General features: G+C 46.1%; 1 protein-coding gene across 1 annotated transcript in view; it reads left to right on the top strand.

The window, feature by feature from the left end:
* LOC120959503 (metallo-beta-lactamase domain-containing protein 1) overlaps nt 1-13,256 on the top strand; it is a 96,080-nt gene that overhangs the window by 19,507 nt on the left and 63,317 nt on the right. The gene's annotated exons all lie outside the window — the stretch shown is intronic.

Here is a 13,256-nt window from a genome sequence, read left to right as displayed (position 1 = left end):
CCCTTATGCGAGGCTTCTCTCCCTCTCTCTCTCCCTCTCTCTCTCGTGCACGGTGGTGGCGAACTGGTTTCGGACGGTTACAGCCAGCTTTGGGTGAGTACGTAGTATGTAGATGTGCCTTTGGGATGTTTCGTTATTTGCGCTGGAAATCCGCGAGATCCGCGATCTCTCGTGCGCGGCATGCTTCTCGGCGCACGTCGGTAAACCCGAGTGGAGAAAGTTGCGCCGAGCGATCGTTACGAAGATGTGGTGGTGCCGGTGTGGTGGTGCCGGCAACGATGCTGTTGCAGTGCGAAACCGTCCGTGCGGCATCGGTTCGCGGAGATGTTCGTGATCGTGAGCAAACAGTGAGCCAAGGTTGTGTGTACCGCGCTCGCGGTTTTGGTTTGAGTTGGTGTGCCGTGTTACATTTGCATAGGTAAGAATTCCACCGGGGGAAAAAACGACAGAAAAAAGCCTAAGGAGGCATCGCATCCGTTTGACGGTGTGGTGTGTCGTCATGTTGAAAAATAAAGAAGGGAATTTTCGAAGGCCTGTGGCATTTCCAGCTAGTGGGTAGAATGAGCTCAAGCGTTTCTTGGATCCGTTGCTTGCGATGAATCATTGCGAGCTTCTTTTTCGATAGCGTTTCGATGAGAATGCGAGAATTTCCGCATTTTGGCAACAAGCGACGAACCCTGGTTCGCTCCGTTTTGAGCAGTTTCTGGTGTTATTTTTGTGTCACAATGTTACATGCATGGTTTTATGGTGATGTTTCGTTTTTAAAGCACATTTGAACAGGAATAAGAATAAGATTAATAATGAAGGAAATATTTGCCATGATTATCACAGTATTTGCAATGTTGCGGAGGAATCGTAAAGTTTACATTTCCTGGTTGAAATTTACAACCTACAGCAACATTCTTCATGCATAATGTATTGTCTAGCACAACATACCTGTTCTAATGTTGAAGCAGGAAGTTGAAACTTCTGAATAGTTTTATTCTCAGCCAGAACTCAAAACAAGATAAGAAATGAATTCATTGGTGACTTATTATTAGTTTTTTAGTTTTAAAATATGACCATGCATTGAAAGCCGTTCATTTTGTGCCGGAGTTTATGCGATCGCATGGTTTGTTCGGGAGCAAAATAAAAAGAAAAATACAAACCCAGAACGATATGGCACGTTCATCATCACCCAGCAGCCACATCGGCTAGGCATCTCGGACAGTTTATTACCCATTGTTCTAGGCTAGAGGTTGCGAAATAACAATAAAATATTGTTTAGGACAAAATTTCTGCGCTGCACAAACTGCGCTCTGCGCAACAATACACAGGGGTGAGCATCATCCGCCCGAACGCGCGCCTTTGGTTTTGTGTTTGGCTCTACCAGTATATGCACGGTTGTCTCACGTTGTGAAATTGTTGTTTGCTGTGAATCAATAGTACCGCACCGTGCGCCACACTGTTTGACCCCGGGGCGGGCAACCACAACAACAGCAGCAGCAGCAATATTCCCTCTACGGTTGTAAAGCAACGGCAAAAGTCTGTGCGCCCAACGCGCGGGCAAATCAAACATCAAACATTTAGCACCGAACCGATACCGATGAAGGGAGGTAGAGAATGATTGAAATTCATATTTTAATGTGAGCGGCCACTCAATTTGAATAGCGGATTCCGTTTGGTAAATTAGCGAGCTTTTTAGGCGCATTATGTTCTGACAAAAGAGTAGTATCATCTTCGACTTGTCGCTCACGCGCTGAAGGGGAGGTAGTAAAGTGGAGGAGCAAACCACTGACCGGAGAGGAAAAATAAAACGTTGTTAATAGGATGCTCAATCTGAGTCGACGAATCAATCTGGTAGTGTGGGTCCTTTGGGTAAACATTCCAGCCGGAATCGACATTAAAAAAAACCTGTCCCTCTTGAAGACGCACTCCACCTGAGACTTTGCTGGGACGGGCCCACCTGCCACTGCCATTCGTGCGTGCGTGCGTGCGTGTGCGGGTGTGTGCACAAAATTAATAATTAAGTTGCGCGTTGCGCAACACCACATTAACGGCAGGGACAGTGCTGGACGATGATGGGGGTTTTGTTTTTGAGGCATCAACCAAACCCCGCGAGGAAGGCCGTCGTCGTCGTCGTCACCGTAGTGCTGAAAGCTTTGGCCCTCCCCCTCCCGGGGGTCTTAAGTGCGCCTGGGAATCGGTGACGACTTCCTAACGGACGTGTGCCGATTTGTGTTGCAGTAGTAGTGGTTAATTTTTTTTTATTGTCTGACCCGTTGTTTTCGTTGTCTGAATTTAAAATATTCAGCACTCTGGGGGACCAGAGCCGGGTGTGTGTGTGAAAGTGTTTTCGGGGGGTGGGACGGTGGGCAGAAGCGCACCGGTAGTGTCGTCAAACTTGACCTCGATGGCCCTGCCATCATTTTCGGCCTGCCACTGGACCGCCAAGGTCTTCCAGTAGTTTCTCTCTCTCGTTCCCTCTATTGATCCTGTCCTTGGAGGTCCTCTTCGGGTGGATTCCTAAACGAGCGTGTTTGTGAAGTGTGATCGGATCCGAGGGGAGATTTGTTGTTTGCGACAGCTGACCTAACCTCCTGGCCAGTGTGTCATCCAGTAAGTGAGTGCTTGTTATCAGCAGGATACTGGATAAAGCTGGTTCCAACTGTGCGAGACCGTTCCGTCACATGATCGGCATAAAAAATAGAAACCACTTATGCTAACACACCATTGATGGTTAACCATGCGCACCAGGCTGCTCACAACAAGCTCCCTCTTCGGTCGATGATCGAGCGTTGCCCATTTCGTGCGATTTAGTTCGCCATTTGTATCAGGACAGCATATCTAGATCGATTAATTTCCCTCACCGCGGTAGTGGCACGTGACTGCGGATGAATTTCGTATCATTAATCTAGCCCCCGGTTCGCTCTGCATATTTTCATAGACGTTTCATAATTTTGTTTGTATGATAAATTATGTTTTTTCACTATTTGAGCGGAGTTTTTTTGGGATGATATATTTCTCCCAATGCGCTTCATAAATGATCTAGCGCAAAACGTTAACAAACCATGATGCAATGAGTTCCGAGAGCGTGCGTAAACTGTTTGCTCCGTACTACCTCGAACGTGAAAACGATAATCCGCTTCTCATGACAATGATTAGCGGTAGAAAGTACGCATCACCTTCCGTCAATGATTTGCCAATTAGTGGCTAAAATGTTCAAAAATTAGTATACCCTTCGCCTTAGTCACCAGGAAGTAACAGAGAGAGAGAGGCTGGAGAGCCTTTTTGCGGATGTGAAAAAAGTGCGTTTGGCATCATGATGCTGGTGGGAAACGATCGATTGAATAAAGGTAGACATCAATTTCACCAATAATGTGGTGCAATTTTTAAAACGGAACTTAACAGGTTAGGAAAGGTTTATTTTAAATTGGTTTTACTTTTTACTGTTTTATGTTCATATTTTTATGTTTTCTATATTTCGATACAAATAAGATTCTTGTTTTAAAGCGAGTTCAGAATTTATAAATCATTTATAATTTGTCAGCTATGATTTTATTATAAATTTTCAATTATACAAGCAAAACTGGATACGTGGAAATTGAGAGATTTACCACAACCTAATTAAAACCTAATGAAGCCTCCGACATGAAACGGATAGCAGTAGGAAAAGGAAAAGTAAGCTTGAATTGTAAAAGGGCACATCTCAAAGAGGAGAGAGAGAGAGAGAGAGAAACCTCAAAAAACATAAAAAACAGATGCCTTGTGTGAAGGAAGCATTAACATTAGCCACTCAAGCCGCCTCTTTCGTCACATGCATCCCGAAGTGCACTCGTATGCTTGATCAGGCGCATAACCATCGTCTCTTCACGATCGTACCATCGTCGGGTGGAACTGGTGTGTATGTACCATGGGGAAGAGGGAGAGCCTTTCTGTGTCACTAGTGTGTTTTAGCGTTAGTGGGACCGTGCTGAAGTAAAAACAACAACAACAAAAAGCGGTAAGCGGTGATCCGTCACAGAGCATAGGCCGGTGTAGCATAGGCAAAACAAAACGGCCATCCGTAGCCCGTGGCGGGACCGGCCCAGGGTGGAAGCTGCAGCGAAGAAGCAGATTAACAACCGCTGCAAGTAATTGCTGTTGATGGCTAGGTACTTCGCTCCCTCGTTGCTGCTTGTTGTGTTCGGGAGAGTTGAGCTTTTTTGTTTTTAGATTGTTTTTTTTTGCTTCTCTCTCTTCTGTGCATACCCGCGCAGTGTTGCCAGCATGGTTTAGCCGTCCTTCTGGTTGCTTCTACCTGTTAGTGGTGAACTTTATCTTCATGCTTAACGATCAGCGCTTAAGCGGCGCTAGATGGCACCCGACATAGATGGGACAAGAGAAAGAGAGCAAGTGCAAGCGTTAGTGGAGGCTGGGTGCGCGCTCTCTCTCTCTCTCTCTCTCTCTCTCTCTCTCTCTCTCTCTATCGCCTTCGGTTGACGCCACTCTTTCCCGAGGCGTTCCTTCAATCGAGCGGAAGGTGATGAGGTTATGTGATTTAGAAATGTCATAATCAGCGCTCGAGTGGCACCGCACATTGCGTAATCGTGAGGGCACACCGTGCGCCCCGTTTCGGGGATGGCTGGATGGGGTTTTTGTTTCGGACGCTTGGGTTTTCTGGAGCTGGCAGGCTCTTTCTGGGGCTGGCAACCTTTCGCCGCAGGTCCTTTCTTTTGTCGAGCCGAACACACATTTGAACATGTCTGGATGGAAGGCGAGAGAAGCCCGAGAGACGAGATTTTTGGAGCACTTTTTGTTCGTGGTTTGTTTATTTGGCATAATTTTGTTACAATTTTGTTGTGAGCAAAAAAAAAAAAATAGTCATAATATGATACGAGCGTGTTTGTATGTGTGTGTGTTTGGTTTACACTCCGACCGTAATCGCCATGCTGCATCGTGTTATGCGGCTGTTAACGCACTTTCCTCAAAAGGGGGTGTCGGGTTAACATCGCGCTGGTCTGGTCCATTTTCTCCCCACCATGCACCACAAGGCCGCAAATACGCAGCACGGCCGACTGGAATGCTGCTGTTGACGGGCTCTGCGTTACTAAGTGTTATACCGCCACTACTAACCCGTAATCGAGTAGGTTGGTGTGCAACAATGCGCCCAGAGTCCGGGAGATGTAATGCAACCGAACTAGTGATGGGTAAAGTTAGCACAAATCTGGAGTCAAGTCCGGAATTTTCGGGATTCGCCCAGAGTCGGAGTCATTCGGAGTGATCATCTGGAATTCACTGGAGTCCGGAGTCATTTGGAGTTCACTGGAGTCATCCGGAGTTGTCCGGTGTCATCTGGAGTCCTCCGGAGTAGTCCTGAGTCATTCGAGATCGCTTGGAGTATTCTGGAGTCGGAGTCATCCAGAATCGTCAAGAGTCATTCAGAATCGACAGGAGTCATCCGGAATTGTACGGAGTCATCTGGAGTCGTCCGGAGTAGTCCGGAGTCATCTGGGATTGCTTCGTATATTCTAGAGTCTGAGTCATCCGGAATCGCCCGGAGTCATCCGGAATCGTCCGGAATCATCTGGAGTCTTCCGGAGCTATCCGAAGTCTTCTGGAGTTACCATGAGTCGTCCGGGGTCATCGGTAGTCGCTCGGGGTCGTTGGTAGTTGTCCGAAAAGGTCTGGAGTCATCCAGAATCGTCGGGAGTCATTCGGAGTCGTCCGGAGCCATCAGAAGTCTTTCGAAGTCGGAGTCGTCTGGAGTTGTCTGGAGTCGTCTGGAGTCGTCTGAAGTCGTCTGAAGTCGTCAGGCGACATTCGGAGTCGTCCGGAGTGGACTGGAGCCACTGGTGTTCACGGTTCTACGGAGTCGCCTGCAGTCGTCTGAAGATGACGGAGTCGTCTGGAATCATCCGGACTTGACCGGATACAGGTTTTTATGGTTATCATCAGGCGTATCCGACTCCGACTCTTGCTAACTACAGTGGACTCAAATCGCTATTCTTAGAAAGAAAGGCCTTTTAAGAAAGTCTGTCGCAATGCACAAAAGAGGAAAAACACACCACAAAATGAAATGCCTCCGGACGACTCCAGCCGACTCCGATCGACTTGTCCAGAGAGCACATCACTAAACCGAACCATCCAGTCCAAACGAAGCGCAGCTCTATGTCCTGTTTGGCATCACAAAGCAGTACAGAGACAGCATGATGGCCATAGCGCCAAGCGTACACGGTTCCATCTTCAGCGGCATGGCCGATGACGCCACGAGAGAGCGGGGTTTACTTTGCCCATTAACACGTGCTGCGATAATCGTGCAAACTTGTTGTCATTTGGCTGGTTGGCTGGCTGCACTTTCTCGAACACTTGCTCCACTCCTGCTTTAAAGAAACGATGCGGTTTTGCTTCCGAACTTCCTTTCCCGGCCACTGGGCGCACACGGAACCGTGCGCAGAGCGCATTCCCCTTTCGTCTTTCGATTTGTAATAATTTAGACGTTTTGGCAAAAGTGTCAAACATTTTAGCACGTTCGATGGCAAATTGAACATCGCACTCCGTTTGCTCAAACACTTTAGCATGCGTGCAGTGATTTATGCAGAAATTGTTGCGGACTTGTTTACTTTTTAATGTATTCGGTGCTAATGTACGAAATGGTGTAACAGCTTCCCAAGGTTGAATGATGCGTAACGAATGTAAATGTAAACAAGTTTGCCAAAAAAAGGGGGGGAATAATTTATGCTTCTACCGATGCGATGATTAAGCGTTGTTTTTAAAAGGAATTAATGCGCTAAATCAATCAAACCGAGCTAGATCTGCGGTGTGTGGTGCGCCAACCGCGCTATCGACGCCATATTTCATGCGCGTTCCTCTTGGTGCGTGCTACGATTCTGTCACCGGATGAACGGACGGATTCAATGATGTGTGCGGTGTCTCGATCTCGAGCGTCTCTAAACAGCAGGGCGAAGGTGAACGAGCAGGAGGAGACGAATCGACAGACAAACCTACTGACTGAGTAACATAACCAAAACCAGAAGGGAAACCCTCGCTCCTTGCCACCAGCAAAGCGCCGGAGCAAAGCAGCAAAACCTAAACCACAGAGAAAAATGCGCCGACCTGCGACGGGAGGGACTGAGCGACGACAAAAAAATGCAAAATGAAAGTGATCAACATTTATGTAACAGGTGACACAGCAGGGGGGAGGGTGCACCGATGGTTGGGCCGATGGTTGTCGTTTTCTTCGTCGCCCCGTTCATTATCACTCTCACGGCGATGACGTTTTTTTTGTTTGTTGCTTTCTTCTGGAGTTTCGGTCGATTGCAAAGTGTGTGTTTGGATTATCGCAACACCCCCCCTTTGACCGTGTCTTCCTCCCGCCGATCTCCTGTACTGGTCGGGTCAACTTTCGAAGGAAGAAATTTGGGCGAATTTTTTGGCGCCCGCCAGACGACGCGAACGGCGACAGAGTTTGCAGCCATAGAAGAAGCCCGGGAGAAGAGAGCATGATGTGATGATCGCATCCGATTACGACCATTGTGTGTTGAATGCGTGAGTGCTCTTTTATCGATTGTTACACATCCGATTTCCGGTTACTTAACAAAGCTCGTCTTCATCCCGAAGTCGTGGAAGCTGCCTGCCAATCGACCAGGTGTCCAGGTGCCTAGGTGACATTGTGGATGCAGTTCTGGGGATGTTTTATGGGCATTGGAGTGATGCCGCCATGTCAAGGAAAGCGATGCGTTTGATTCAACGCTCCAAATGGATTGAGCAATCTCTCCGTGTCCGTTGTAGTTGGCACCGGCACCGCATTAGGTTCTGTGTCCACTTCAGCGTACCCATAATCGTGCGGTGAGCGCCGAAGCGTCTCAAGCCACGATCGAAACCCACGAGGAGGGGACGCTAGGTGCAATGCGTACAGGAAATCTGCGTACAGGAAATGTACCCTTCTGCGCTTACTTCGCATCGTTCAAGCAGTGCAAATTGCTCTTCTGCTGCGCCAAAAAGCACCGCTCATCCGAATCATTTTTTGGATCATCGATCGCCATCCCCACAGCGCGGGAATCAATCACTATCCCAGATGACCGAGATCCTAGAGGCTATCCAACCGGAGTTTCCTCCCACACCCCCTCAGTTATCACCGGGGGTGGGGCTTCAATCACAGAACAATCTCAGCAACACGAATCGCTCACCACAGATCAGCCCGTTTGCCAAACGGATAGCTCACAATTAATAGACCCCTTCGTGATCTATTACCAAAATGTTCGAGGCCTTCGCACCAAATATAATGAATTGCGCCTTTCTGCGAATGAATCAGGGTTTGAAATGCTTGCCCTTACTGAAACCTGGTTAAATGAATCGATTCCATCCAATATGGTCCTGGATAGTGATTCTTACAATATATACCGTTGCGATCGCAGCAGGTTAAACAATGAACGATCGCGTGGGGGTGGTGTGCTGCTTGCATGTTCCAGTCGTTATCCGTCTGTGGCACTTAACATGAATCAACCTACGCTTGAAGCTTTATGTATTCGTGTTTCTTTTCCCAAGTTTCGTCTTTATGTGGGGATTGTTTATGTGCCACCGTATTTGAGCAGCGACCGCAACTATTTCGAATCCCTTTCTGCTTTCATCAGCGATGCATACATGCATATGAAACCGAATGATCATCTTATCCTTCTTGGCGACTTCAATCAACCGGCGTTAGGGTGGTCGCCTGCAGCCGCAGTAAGGTCAGATTCATCTTTACCTATGAGACATTATGTGCCTCATATCTCTTTGAATTCATCCAGTTCCTGCTTTTTGGATGTGTTAAATTTGCATGAACTCTATCAGCTGAACGGGGTGCATAACCATTCAAATCATTATCTGGACCTGGTGCTCTCTAACTCTGCTGCTGCTGCTTGTTCTTCTGTGTATCCTGCTTCGTCACTGCTCCTGCCCCAGGATGCCCATCATCCTGCTCTGGAAATTGCGTTACCGTCTTCTTTATTTAGGGCTAGTAGGGTTAGGAATGAATTGCCTTCTGCTCCTAATTCATTGAGTGTTCGTTATAATTTTCGTCTTACAGACTATCGTAAACTTAATTCTATTCTATCTCGTGCCGACTGGTCTTTTTTTTATCAATGTACATCGGTCGACGAGGCTGTCCAATCGTTTAATGCTTTGTTAACCTCTGCACTCCTTTCATGTACACCTATTTTTCGTTCCCCTCCTAATCCTCCCTGGTCCAATCGTACTCTTCGCAACCTGAAAAAGGATAGAATGAAATATCTTAGGAGGTATCGTCTGAACCGATCTGCTTTCAACTTTCGTTTATTTAAGTACGCTGCCTCTGCGCATCGACTATACAACAGGGCTTGTTTTGAGGCCTATTCGAGTAGACTGCAATCGCGTTTCCGTTCTGATCCAGCATTCTTCTGGCAATTTGTTAGGATTCGAAGAGGGTGCAATACGTTACCTAATGAAATGGTACTTGATTCTCGAACTGCCTCTACGCCTGTTGAGATCTGTGAGCTATTCTCTGCACATTTTTCCCAAATGTTTGAGCCACCGGTTAGTGACCCTAACCTTATTGAGGGTGGGCTACTCTACACGCCAGAGAACTTAATTAATCTCTCCGATATTTCGGTTAGCTCTGAAACAGTTGTACAGGTGTTATTTGGGTTGAAACGTTCTTTTACTCCTGGTCCAGATGGCATTCCTGCCTCTGTTTTAATTAACTGTAAGGACGTGCTTGCTCCACACCTTGCTAAAATTTTCAACCTTTCACTTTCTCTCGGGGTCTTTCCTGCTCTTTGGAAATCCTGTTGGCTTTTTCCGGTACACAAAAAGGGATGCCGTAGCATTGTCTCTAATTATCGTGGGATAACTCAAACATGTGCCACAGCCAAAACTTTTGAGCTATGTATCTTTCCAACCATACTTCATAGTTGTAGTTCCGCTATTAGCCCTAAACAGCATGGGTTTATGCCTGGTAGGTCTACTTCTACTAATCTCATGTCTTTTGTTACCAATATTTTCAGATCTTTTGAGGCAGGTACCCAACTTGATGCAATATACACTGACTTTCATGCTGCATTTGATAGTTTGCCCCACTCTTTACTATTAGCTAAACTATCTATTAGCTAAACTATCTAAACTTGGTTTTGGTGATCGGCAGTCGGCATTATTAGCTGGCTGTCCTCATACTTAAGTAATCGATCTTGCAGGGTTAAAACCGGGTCGTACTTATCTGAGGAGTTTTTTTGTACGTCAGGTGTCCCTCAGGGTTGTGTGCTAAGTCCACTTCTGTTTTCTTTGTTCATCAATGATGTCTGTAATGTTTTACCTCCTGATGGTCATCTCCTTTATGCGGATGATATCAAAATCTTTTTACCTGTGTCCTCTTCTTCTGATTGTATGAGTCTTCAGCATTACCTTAATGCATTTGTTCATTGGTGTTCATCCAACTTACTTCGCTTGTGCCCTGATAAATGTTCTGTTATTTCTTTCTCTCACTCTCTTTCTCCTATTTCATTTAACTATACTCTCTCTAACTCGTCTCTCTCTCGTGTTTTGTCCATCCGTGACCTTGGTATTATACTCGACAGTCGTCTTAACTTTAAACTGCAGCTTGATGAGGTTCTACTAAAAGCTAATCGAACTCTTGGGTTTATTTTACGTTTTACCTCTATTTTTAGAGATCAAAGCTTCTTAAGAAACCTTTATTGTGCTCTGGTAAGGCCTCTTCTTGAATATGCTAGCATCATCTGGAATCCTCCTACTATTGATGGCTGTTCGAGAATTGAAAGCATTCAGCGCCTTTTTACCAGGGTTGCTTTTCGTCGTTTGTTCGGTGCTGCCTCACTACCTCCCTATGAAACGCGATTGCAGTTACTCAATCTTCACTCTTTAAGCTTCCGCCGCCAAGTGTCTCAGGCATGTTTTATTGGTGGCTTATTACTTTCTGATACTGATGCTCCTGATTTACTCTCGTCCATCTCGTTGTATGTTCCCTCTCGTTCCCTTCGTCCTCGTGATCCTCTGTCAATTGAAACACGTCATACTCTCTATACTTTCAATGATCCTATTCTATCCTGTTTCAGGTTGTTTAACCACTTTTACTATCTCTTTGATTTCGACTCCTCTCTCAACTCTTTCCGTAACCGTATTTTTTCTTCTAATTCTCTTTAATTATTCTTCTAAGTTTCATTAAGTTTTGATAGTCTCTACGCTCTACCTTTGTTTTTTTTCTTTAATTTTTTTGCTAGGTCTAGACTAGTTTAGTTAGGCTTAGTTTTTCATGAATTATTTTGTTTATTTGTTAGGGTTTATTTAGTTTTAAGTCTGCCTTATTTAGCCTTGATGGCGGATATTGTATTAATAAATGAAATGAAATGAAATGAAATGAAATGAAATGCTGTGTGGTAGGTAGGACCCTTCGGATGGGTACGTGACGTGCGCGATTGCGCGATGAAGCCCTGCACCGATGGGCACGTCACGATGCGTTGCAGGGGAGGGGTTTAGAAGAAGCAGCCCTTCCCGTCGTGCCACAGACTGACGTGAAGTTTACCATTCGGAATCGGACACTTTCGGAGGCATTGATCGATTGCGAAAGCGGACGGTAGGCTTTAGATTGGACGTGAGCGCGCCCACACCCCGTGCACATCACATCCAAGCGTGCCTTCACAGTACGTTAATTCTATGCGGCATTACACAGCTGTTGCACATTGGTCTGTGTGTGGGTACGTGTGGCTTGAAGCGCTATTGCGTACCCCCAACAGGAGGAACCATTGCGTTTCGCAGTGGGTTGAAATGTACGTACGGTAGGGGCTCTCTTGACACATTACCGGCGAACCCGTAGCCTCATAATCGGGCCCCAACGGCTCATCTTCACGCATAATGCGAAAGGCGCAAAAAAGTGCAGTCAAGCGGAGGCACAAGACAAAACTGCGGGCATAATCGTACACTGTGTGGCCATGATCCCAAAAATGCACCTGCAGCAGTAACGACACTGGTTGTCATCGTTGCCATCGTCGTCGTCGTCGTCGTGGTTGTCGTTGTCGCCATTGCAAGCCAACACGACCGGTGACCGATTTGCGAAGCAAAAGCGCGTACGGGCTGCGGCAGTTTGTTGGCCCAGTGACCACAGTAGGTGCTTCGGAGCGAAATTATAATTAAAAAAAAACTGTTCCATCCTTCCTTCCGTCGCGTACGTTGTGTCGGTTCGTCGCTTGATTCCCCTCCATTGATTGAAGAGGGTTTACGATTAATTGACTGTGTTTATGAGCACTTGTCCGTATGTGTGTGTGTGTTTATTGACGCATCCCTCGCTATTGATATTCAATCGCCGTGTTGAACCCGCTTGGGACAAGGGCACGCTGTAAACGCACTCACCCTTGGCACGGGCAGATTATGTTGTAATGCGAGCGTATGTTTGGTTTTTGTCGTTGAACTTCAAAGCGCCAAATTGAAAAAAAAAAATGGGGAAGGCGTTGAAGGACTTTTTCACACGGGGCAAGCGTGTTCACGTGGAGACGTGGGAAACCTTTGCGTGGGGGTAGCGAGGGTTTTGGGAAGATTGACAGTCTCGCATGTAAGTGATTTATTTGTAAGTGGTTTGGGGGGGTTGGCATTTTTTTCAGAATGCTTTAGGGATGGCACAGTAAGATAAAATTAATGTCATGGGATGCTAAATCGATGGCCTTTTTGCTTAAAAAGTGTTCAAATAATTTAATTAGAGGACTTTAATTAAAGAAAGGGCATTCAATGGCCTTGCAGTGAGCAGATTGAAATATGATATTTCACCATAAAAATTGGTTCGATTATCTCCTGAATGAATTCATTTTAATTAAAATCTTTGAAGAATTCTAAAAGTGCCAACCAGAGCGAAGCGTCTCCATCGCTTTGTGGGGTATTAAGCTTGCATGCAAGAAACATCGCCAACATTATGAAAAGTTGCGCGCAACTGGGGGTATGTTTCAGGTCGCAGCCCACAGATTTATGGTAAGCTTTGGTGTGCTTTTGTATTCGCTCTTTCACTTATGTTGGCCATTCGGTTATGTTGCTACCGTGACGTCAGAAACGAGTCGATACAAAGAGTCAAACAACAGTGGGGTGGTTGATGTGGACTGTTGTGCCATTTTTGAACTGCATTTATTCGTTGTGGATTATGATTGTGCGTGTGGAGCTGGTTTTGTATTTTAATATTTTAAATGATTATTTAGTGCATTCAAGGCGACTTGTGTATGAGTGTTTCTGGTCTTTTGACATTGTATCATACAATGTTGCCCAAAATTAACAGTTTATACGAAAAGATA

Source organism: Anopheles coluzzii, chromosome 3 (assembly GCF_943734685.1).
Source record: "Anopheles coluzzii chromosome 3, AcolN3, whole genome shotgun sequence".
NCBI lineage: Eukaryota > Metazoa > Arthropoda > Insecta > Diptera > Culicidae > Anopheles > Anopheles coluzzii.
This window is presented reverse-complemented; position numbering and strand designations above follow the sequence as displayed.